The sequence below is a fragment of the Erigeron canadensis genome, unplaced genomic scaffold (genome assembly GCF_010389155.1).
Source record: "Erigeron canadensis isolate Cc75 unplaced genomic scaffold, C_canadensis_v1 Conyza_canadensis_unscaffolded:350, whole genome shotgun sequence".
Lineage (NCBI taxonomy): Eukaryota > Viridiplantae > Streptophyta > Magnoliopsida > Asterales > Asteraceae > Erigeron > Erigeron canadensis.
The window spans coordinates 1-11,271 of NW_025215768.1; the positions used below are offsets into that span (position 1 = coordinate 1).

The following is an 11,271-nucleotide window of genomic DNA, read 5'->3' on the forward strand; positions in this document are numbered from 1 at the left end:
ACTGCTTAACTTGTAAAACCGAATATCAGAAATCATTATCCAAGACTGAAGTTATTTGAGTACATGGTGTATTTATATATAGTTATTTGATGATGAGAGTGCGTTTTATTCACAAGGTGTATGATACTGATAACATATCTCGTGAACTCGTGATGTGGTGGGCTAGATCTACTCAAGATTAAATTGAAATATACGACCACAACGTCAGTTTAGGCAGATTTGGGTTAAATTTGAATTCTGCAAATTTTCAAAAAGTTCAAATGAATTTTTCTGATACCCATGTTAACTTCAGGAAGTGACAATGCTTATATTTGGTATCCTTCTTGTGCCCTTGATGCTCTTACTATACTGTATATGCTAATTCTGCAAGGATTCCTGTGGATGTAAAAGATGGAGAAGGCAAATTTGAAGACGATAATGGCTCCACACCCATGGCACCCTTGCTATCATCGCCATCACCACAGCCAGAAGTTATACAGCCAACATGGAGACGGAGCAAGAAACCGTCCCAAGCGTTCCGTAATTAGTAGGCCTGGATTTGGAAGTGCTGGAAAGCACATTTCGTTGCTTGCTAATCATTTCAAAGTTTCAGTCAAGAATCCGGAGAGATATTTTACCAGTACAGTGTATGGTATTGATTGTGATCATCTTTTATAATAATTTTTTATAGTCGAGCATGTAGTTCCGATAATATCATGATGGTGCAGGTATCTGTCACTTCTGAAGATAACAGAGTAATTGAGAACAAATTTTTGGGGAGAAGAATTATCGACAAGCTTTACCAAACATACTCCTCTGAACTTTCTGGTAAGAGGTTTGCATATGATGGAAAAAGCCTTTATACTGTCGGCCTCTCCCAAAACAACTTCGAGTTCATGGTTGTTTCTTGAAGATACATATGCAAACCGTGTGTCAATCTCTTCAGACTTAAATCTTATAACTGACATTCATGTAGACTTTAGCTAATGTTTCTCTTTTTAGCAGAAGCCCTGCTGAGATGGGATTCTTAGTGAACCCGGTAAAAGTTAAGGCACTCTTTTCAGGAGAAGACTTTTAAAGTAAAGATTACTTATGCTGCTGAACTACCGTAAATCCTGTTTCTCTTGGCCTTCAAGGAGCAGATCCTGATAAACTCGGAGATACTTTGAGGGTTCTTGATATCATTTTGAGACAACAAGCTGCTCAAGGCATTTTAGTTTGTCCTCCATGAATGTTTTTTTTAGTTTTATTTATATATATTTACCTTATATAAAAGTATATTTTGATGCAGGGGATGTCTTCTATTAAGGCAGTCATTTTTCATGATGACTCTAGAACTTCAGTGATGTTGGAGGGGTGTCACTGGATGCCGTGGATTCCATTCTAGTTTTCGTCCAACACTTGATGGTTTGTCATTGAATATGGGTATGATCAGGTCGACTTTACACATTACTCATGGTAATTCTCACCCGGTTCTTCTGACTGCTATTGCACCTGTCTCTGCAGATGTATCAAATACTCTGAGTGATTTCCAGGAGTGGATCGAGCAACCAAAAGCACAAAAAGCGTGTGATGCTCGGTCTATTGACTGGGTGAAGGTATTAAAGGTACACAACATTCTCTCTATTAATCTCCTTGTATCTTAAGTACATTTTTTTGGCAGGCAAGAACACTTAAAAACTTGAGAATAAAAACAACCACAGCAACAGGGAATTTAAGATCACGGGGATGAGTGAAAAGCCTTGCAATCAACAACTGTAAGTGTTTCTTCTCTTGAATGTATGCTACCAACCCACCTATGGCACACCGCAGGAAAATGCATCCACTTTACTGATATATATGCCACATACATTTTTCTAATCATTAATGTTACATACTTATCATTTCTTAACTAAGTATGTTTGTTAAGAAATGGTTAGTATGTTGCTTTAATACTTAAAATAAGTATGATGCGTTATCATTTAAAAGTGAATCGTATTTCCAGCCTTATGCAGTTTGCCGAAAGTTATTGTCTGAGATTCACTTGCGTGGATTATTCTTTAGGTTTCCTATGAGAGTGAAAAAAGACGATGGTACATACGATGACCAGACAATAAACATTACAGTATTGATTATTTCACCAAACATCGTAACATGATTACGTACTCTGCATACATACCATGCATGATGTTGGTAAACCAAAGAAGCCAAGCTATTTTCCTGTGGAGGTTGCGACTTTTATTCTTATTGAGCTATCTTATTTTACCACTGTCTGCTGACAGAACCTTCTAATCATGTTATCATTTTCCATGGCTCCCAGCTCTGCTCTCTTGTTTCCTTCAACGGTATACGCAGGCCTTATCTACAATGCAGAGAGCATCTCCGTTGAAAGTTCAAGGCAAAAACTCGAGAGAAAATGCAAGCTATAGCTGATGTAAAGCTTATTACGCCCTTTATCTTATATAATTGATCTCCGTTATTGTGCTTTAATCAATTGTTTTAAACTGGCAGGGTATGAAAAACTATCATTACGATGATGACCCTCTACTAGTTTCATGTGAATATCTATTGACAAACACTTGCTCAAGTGGATGGCCGTGTCCTTGAGCACCAATGGTTAATATTTACTTTTGTATAAAATTAATAAGATAAGATGTGTCTTTATTTTCATGGAATCTGATCATGATACTCTATACATTTATATCGCTATGGTAGTTGAAGGCTGGTAACGGAGAAGAATTTATCCCTCGTAATGGACGATGGAACTTTAGCAAAAAGGTACACTTGATTTGTATTCATGACATTTGGCTGCTCCTATATATGATCGATGCCAAAGAATCATTACCAATGGAGCTTCTTGTCTCTAAGTATATATTTATTTTTCTTGCAGAAACTTTTAAGTCCCATAAAATACAAACTGGGCATTGCCATTTTCTGCCAGGGTGATGCATCATCTATCGCGGGAGCTCATAGACTGTGGAAGGAGTATAGGATTGTATGTCGAGCAATTGCTAATATTTTGTCTGCTTTGAACAAGTGTGGTTTGATGTAGAAGTGGCAGTTTTTCAACCCGTTCACTTATTTATAGGTCAATTTAGGTTGTGTTTTTCTCAAATGGGCCAAATCAAGAAATATAGTTATTTCTCAAACAGATTAAAAATGGTTGAAGTCACCCATAAGTCTATTCTTATGATTACCTCTTAAATTGTTTTATTCGAGGATATATTTGATCCTTGTATCAAAATTCTTCTTGTAACACGTCAACCTGATCTGGTTTGCGCATACTAAAACTCAGCAGTTTCAAACCAAACACCTTTTGACCTACCCCACCTCTTCTCACCTTTTACCTGATGTTCGATTTTTCTTCAGATTATTGATCGCCCATTTTCACTAATGGAGGAAGACCCACAGAATCGAAAAAATGGTCCTGAAGTACGCGTAGAAAAGATGTTTGATCAGCTTTCAGCAAAGCTCCCGGGTTTTCCTGACTTTCTTCTTTGCATTTTACCAGAGAGAAAAAGTTGTGACTTATATGGTACAAAGTCCATTTATCGTATATAAAATGTATTGCACTTTAGTCCGACCGCTCCTCAGTTATTGTACCTATTAATGTGTTAAGGTCCTTGGAAGAAAAAATGTTTAAGCGACCATGGAATTCCCACACAATGCGTGTGTCCTGTCAAGATCACTGGTCAATATCTCACAATGTGCTTTTGAAATTAATACAAAGTATTAAGTTTAAAGCTTTAGAGTTGCAATTTAGACCTCTGTTGCCAATCTTTAAACCTAAATCAACTACTCCTTTTTTTTGTGTGTAATTTCAAGCTTGGTGGGATCAATTCTTTGTTAGCAATAGAACAGTCGTCTCGTATACCCTTACATGATACTCCAACAATGATAATGGGTATGGATGTCTCACATGGGTCCGCAGGTCAATCCGACATACCATCAATTGCTGCGGTAATATTTCACTTGATTTGAATCACTGACTCTTACGTATTGTACAAGGTGAATATTCATTGTTCTCTTGGTTTCTTAATGGTCACATTTCTAGGTTGTGGATCCCATTCATGGCCTTTGATATCAAGATATAAAGCATCATCTGTAGGTCTCAATCATCGAAGGTGGAAATGATTCAAGGTTTATTTGAACTGCTAGAGGACGGAGAAGACAAGGGCATGATGAGGTTGTTCAATGGTGAAATGTGTTTTTTCTCTCTCTATGTATCACACTGTCCTACAATTGGAGTCCACTTTCAAAAACTGAAATCTGAAATTCTTAAATTCAGATCGAGTCGCATGTTCTAGTTTTATGGATTTAGTATTTGTTTTCTAAATATTCTCTTGTTTTAAAGTAGTCAACAGAGATGCTGAAATGGGTGGGTCTGGTAACTGATTAAATCAAGTGACTTTTCTTACCAATGTAAATAACCCTAATTCTCAGTACATGAAATATTAATGAATTTAAACGATAAAGTATTAAGTAATGTTTCAGTAACAATCTAATTTTTTGAATTAAACAATCTATTTGACACAATTCTCTTTTATCTCTTCTCTATTTAATATGTTTTACAATTTTATCTGCTTGACCATTGGGAATAAAAATCTAATCTTACCTATTTACATATAAATAATTGAAGTTGCCACTGTAAGTCATTACCCAGTTTCTTTCAAAATCTAAGCTGTTCTAAATTTAGGAGCTGAGAGGTACTCATTGTAAGCTGGTGAAGTTAGACTCTTTTAACAGTGGTCTTGTTTTGTTTTATAGCATCATACTTGTTAATATCTTTGTCCCAATATGGCTGTCTGATGTTTTTATTGACATTGTTTTGAACGAGAGCTACTTCTTGATTTTATCGAACAAGCAATAACCGTAAACCAACTCAAATTATGTATTCAGGTATTATTATTTCATGTTCTTTTTTAATAAATAGTTGCACCATCTTGTCATGCATATATAGCTGAAAATGGGTAATATAAATAAGGGTATGCGTAACTTGGCTATGGCTTAACCCCCCCCCCCCCCCCACCCCACCCACCCTCCCCAAATACACACACATACACACACCCCACACCTAAAGGATTGAAAGTCAACACATCGAAGTCCTTTTCTATTCGTTGTGGCGCTTTTAATCTCTACAAGTATTTTTTGTGGAATTTGTTTTAGAGATGGAGTGAGTGAATCCCAGTTCAATCAAGTGATAAATATAGAGTTGGATCAAATGATCAAGGTATGTTTCTCATGTTCTGTTTACCACCATGTCATTTGCCTTCAGTGCCCAGTCATTGTCTGGAATGGTCTGGCAGTGGTCAACAAGTTATCTTTTTTGTTGAGAATTGATGGCACCTAATATATTTTTAGAAATGGCAAATTTCAGCCCATTAATATAGAAACGAGTCAATATGGGTTGTATCTTATTGTTGATGGGTTGGATGTAGAAAATTAGCTAATAAGTTAAAGGTCAACCTGATTTCCCTAACTTACATTGAATTGCTTACAATGTTCTAAATTATTATCTCTCAGCAATTATATGATTATTTAATCAATAGGTGTTGGTAAATGGACAAAAAGTGTATGGCTCAATTCGACCCAACCCATTCTGACCCGTACATTAACTCACTTGTTTTGACCTGAACCAGTATTGACCCCGCTACCCAGCCCACCTCACATGCGTGGCTGTATGTATTGACCTGCTACCCGTCCCGCCTTACCTGCGTGTTTTGTTACCTTCTATGCTTTCAGTAAATTTAAAACTTGCTTTAAGTTTATTGACAAACACATCATTTGAGACTTGAGAGGAAGTAAAATTACTTTATTGTATAATTGGTTTTTCTGGTTCAACTGATACGAGTCCTTGCATGATACAGGCATACCAATATCTTGATGGGTTGATGTTCCTAAGTTCACTGTCATTGTGGCTCAAAAGAATCATCACACAAAGCTTTTCCAAGCTAATGGCCCTGAAAATGTCCTCCTGGTTTGTTCTCTCTTGGTCAGTTGGTCTTAATCATTTAGTTATTTAAATAATAGTGAACTCTACCTTAGTAGTATATTCTCCTCTTGTGCGTATGTATTTCAGGTACCGTAGTAGACAGTAAAGTGGTTCACCCAAGAAATTATGATTTTTACATGTGTACTCAACCGGGATTAATTGTAAGTTCTTAAATCATTATGTTTATTTACTTTATTGCTATAACATTTTTAATACAATAATACACCTATTCCCTTGCTTACTCCTCTTGGTGGCAGCATGCATTGTGTATTATGTATTACTCTTCAGCCCAGTTTATATATACTTTATTTTGGCGACTTTGATTTTGAGGCGAGTGGTCAAAGTATAATACTATAATAAAGAAAATAGGAAGAAAAAACAGAAGTCTTATTTTTTTTAGAAATACTTGTAAAAATGTTTAAAGTGCTCCAGGTATCAAAATATGAAGTTGTAACCACCAGATTAACTTGCTATTTGCATTTACTGTTATTTATGAATTTGTAGGGTACTTCTCGTCCTGCCCACTATCATGTCTTGATTGATGAGATTGGTTTCTCTCCCCGATGCCCTGCAGAGTTTAATTCTTTCACTATCCTACGTGTGAGTATTTACCTATGGATTACATGTCTTGTTATTTTCAGATAATAGCTAATAGTATATGTAACTTCATGTTTCAAGCGCACCATAGGAATTAGCCGATTTTTAGAGTTTAGACCAATGTGGACACTGCTCTTTTGTTTAGTATTTGTAAGAGTCCATGTTCTTACATATAAATTTTTTTTTGTTTGCTCTAGTTTCAATTTTGTAATGAAGATGGTGTTAGTCATTCCCTGTGTTAAAAAAATAAATATGGTTATCCCACCTTTAGGCATTTTTGTCAATTCGATCACTTTTTTTGGCTTGAATGAGAGGTTTTGGCAGAAAGAGAGGAGCAGTTAAAAACACAATTTTTAAAAATCTCATGAATTTACATAATTTCTTTTATATAATAAGAGTTGAATAAAATCTTTACATCATTAACCTTCTGAATGGTGTTTTATAGGTATCAAAGGAGTAGCTCGACAACTTCAATCGGTATCATCTTCATCTTTAACACGCATCATATCTCTATCTCTATCTCTACTACATTATAAAACATTTGTTCCCTCCAAATTTTTTCAACTTTCAACCACTCATTTTCATCTCTCTCCTTAAATCTTAACTCTCATTTTTTTTCTCTCCTCCATAAATCATTTTATTCCTCTAATTCATTCAAATCATTTATCTCAAAACCGTACATTGATAAATTATAAAAATTATATGGGTGCTCTTAATTTTTTATGCTCTTCAATTATAGAGGTCATTCGATATAGTTTCGACGAATTTTTAAAACCGATGGCGGATCCCGTACGGCTAAGGCTTTTGGCTATCACACTCTATGACCTATCACCTCCTATGACCTATAACCGCCGCAACGCGCGGGTACTTTCCTCATATTACATTAATGAGGGGCCAATGTCGATCCATTTATTTATAAATCAATCAATCAGGCTATGCTTGATCTCCTATGGGTCAAAAGGCAACCTGTAAAATAGTTTACAAGGAAATGGGGCGGAAAGTTTCCAAAATGTATAATTAATGAAACCACCTAAAGCATATTTTATATTTACTATAATCACGTATCGAGATACCACTTTTGTAATCATTTTAAGACCCATTTCTATTAATAATTTTTGTAACAAAGATTAGAACAAATCTTGGTCACCCATTTTGCCGTGGTACTCACCACACCAATTGTGACATCTAAATCTAATATCGTTCCATTCATTACTGTATTCTGTTTTGCAGTTGCACCTGTATCGTACGCTCATCTTGCCGCCCAACAATGGGCCGGTTTCTTAAGTTCAACGATTCATTTGAAAATCGTTCTGGAATGGACAGCCTCACTTCTGTAGGAGTGTACCTATTCCTGAGCTGCCAAAATTGCAAAGATCTTGAGAACTCCATGTTCTTTTGTTGAGGCGTGACATTTAACTCCAAACACCATACCTACTAAACTTCTCAGAGTTTTGTACTTGGTTGTAATTTTGTAAGTTCCGTAGTACAATGTGACACAGGGTAGTCTCTGAAGTAGTTGCATTGAAATATTTTCGATCAGTTTTTGATGGTTAGTGCAGCTGATAGTTTAGGGCTCACCCAACTCTCTACTGGCTTAGGATCTAGCAATTTTTGAGATGTGGGTATTATTATGTAGCATAGTCATGTGGGTGCTGGAAACTAGTCGTAACTTAAGCCTTAATGTAGTATGGTCCTATTAAACTTGATTAAAGTGCCCTTGTTCCCTTGCTTGTTTTTGGTTGCACCTATTTATTTAGCTAAAAGCAAACCTAATTTTAAACCCAGTTTTTATCCAACCTGTACATTATTTTTGGGAGTTTACTTTTTGATCTTTCATCCAACCTGTTGTTTTGCTGCTATACACGAGACTATCAACCCGTTGTATAGTTGGTTATATTTTTTTAACAACAAAGATAATATTAAATTTTAAACCGGTTGAAAACCAGAAAGTACAATTACAAAAAGTTTCGAGGATTTTAAGTCTACTCGTCTCATACTTGGTCTCGAAGAAACAATTGTACCTAAAACGTTGAGTCAAATAGCACGTTGCTTCTCTTCTTGTTAGGCTCAAAAACGGTGTCATTCCTATAACGTCCATTGTACCTAAAACGGTGGTAAGTGGAGTTAGTTATTTAACTGCTCTAATCAGCAAGATTTAAAATTTTCTTTGCTGTAAATGATTTAATCTAGGGTGAACGATTAATCTAGTTGGGTTGACGGCATTAACACATGAAACCTTATTTAATTTCTTTTGCATTTGTTACTTCTACGTATCTCCAAAGTACTCGCAACTATAGACTTTAAACTCCCATAAATGCATAGTTTAATTTCACTTTAGTCAAATTTCCACAATCCATCTAAGATACTTAACGTTTTTCATTTATGTCATTAGGTGATTATTTTCTGTAATTGATTTAATTAAAGTCAGAATATAAATGAAGTAATAATTACATGCCCATTGTACTCGCTACTCAATATGATTAGTTGAATGCTGATATTATAAATGATTTAATAATTACATGCCTATTGTAATAATTCAATATGATTAGTTGCATGTTTGGTTTTTTTTTTGAAAGGTGAATGAATTTCGCTTGAGAATTTCATGTCGCGATTCGACAGTGGTAGGTCTAACATACGTTGTCTTAACCAGGTCCGCGTTAGAGAGCTTCCTCGAAGTAGAAATGTCTATTTCAAATACCTGACGGAGGGAAACCCCCTACTAATCCGCCCGAAGGCACGACGATCAATAGGGGTAAATCCTGCCTCCTCAGATTTGAACCTGGAGATACCCAAGCCAAGACTTCATATGTACTTCTCAAGTCTTGAACCCAAAGACCTCTTGCTTGTAAGTTGCATGTTGATACATGTTTCTTTAAGGGCATACATAGTGTTCCTTTTTAAAGAAAATTATGATCATTGTTCATTAGTTCACCTGATATCTTAATTCTATGAAAGAAAACCCATTATATGTAAGAAAAAATTTTCTGACATAATTTAGTGAGACTTTAACCCATAACTTTTTCATTATTGAAATCAATGAATACCTTTTACCTCAACCACATGGACACAGTCACACAGGGTTATTCAAAAACCTATTATAGAAATCTGACTTAGCAACATAGACATGTTCTATTAAATTCTTTCAAAAAGTCACTTGGATAAAGCCATGGATATAACGTATAAGGTGAAAATGTTTACAAAGAAGAATTGACATTTTGTAAATATAACTTGTAAGAAACCCTTAAATCCAGAATCTAAATCTCTTGAATAAAGAGATTATTATGCAACAATTGAAAAATATTATTATTACAAAATAGAAATTAATTGTTTATTATTAGTACGGAATCAATATATGAAAATATGAATGAAATTACCAAGTTGATGATTCAAAGAATACAGAAAAAAAAAAATTTGAATATGAGAGAAAATTGTACGATCAGTGTGTAAAAATCTGAAACCCTAATAACAATAATGTGGCATATATACAAGTGTAAATACACATTTTCATCTTGAACTTTTATCTTCTAATAATTGCACTTCTAGTCCTTCTCTTCTTTTTCTTCACAAAATAAATCCTTCTTTTCCTTAATATGTCATCCTTAATCCCTCGTAAACACAAAACAATTCAAACAGATACTTTGTAAGAATCAAGGTAATATTGCAACTTATATTTTAACACTATTTGAAAGTTGGAATAAGAAGTTAATATATAAACTATAAAGGCTTATATGGTGTTTGATATTATCTGGATGAGTTTAGACATAATATTGTTTATCATTTTGACTGGTAAGCCTTTGAATTGGTTGGTTTTCTTCTTGAATGTTTCCATTTTGCCAGTGACATTAGTTATATATTATATATATCTAGATATATATATATATATATATAATATATAGGAGATGAAATATAAAGTTGTTAAGGGTGTTTGGTAGGAGTGAATCAAAGAGAATGTAAATGTAATAGAGAATGAATATAGTGGGAAAGAGAATGAGTATTTGGAAAGAGAATCGATTCCATCGTTGGTACAAGCAGAGAATGATTATAAAAAATACAAATTTTAATAATAATCAATTAATACATATAACATCACTAAAACAAAAAAAAATTAAAAAATTTCCATTCCCATCAATTCTCTACATTTCATAGAGAATTGAGGGAATGGAATCGATTCCCTATTCTCGATTCTCTTTCCCATTCTCCATTAGGGTGGGGGAGGGCTTCCCCACTCCTCCCTCCCCTCCCCGATTTTTCTTCTCCTCCCCTCCCCTCCCCTAATGCTAGGAGCACCTCGCCATCCCTCCTCTCTCCTCCCCACCCTTTTCTATTTAATTTCATTTCTATTTATTTTTATTTTAAATAATAACTAAAACTAATTTAAAATAGTAAAATAATAATAATAATAATAATAATAATAATAAATATAATGATAATAATAATAAAAGTAATAATATCTAATAACTATAACTATTTATTTGAGGTTGTTTGGAAATAAATATCAACTTGAGGTTGAAAACAAAAATAGTCAATAAATCTGATCATCTTCTTTGTATAGGTGCACAGCAGCCAATACATATATACACATATCTTATATCCATATCTATGTTTACAAAAATTAAAAAAAAAAAAAAAAACAAGGACGCAGCTTTCAATCGGCACCACAACCGGCACAACCCTCCCCAAAACGCTCCCCACCCTACCGGTACCGGGGGGTCGGCGCGGTGTGC

General features: G+C 34.7%; 1 pseudogene; it reads left to right on the top strand.

Annotated features, from left to right (window-relative positions):
• Window positions 1-390: 390 nt before the first annotated feature.
• On the top strand, window positions 391-7,949 carry LOC122584547 (annotated as a pseudogene).
• Window positions 7,950-11,271: the final 3,322 nt, after the last annotated feature.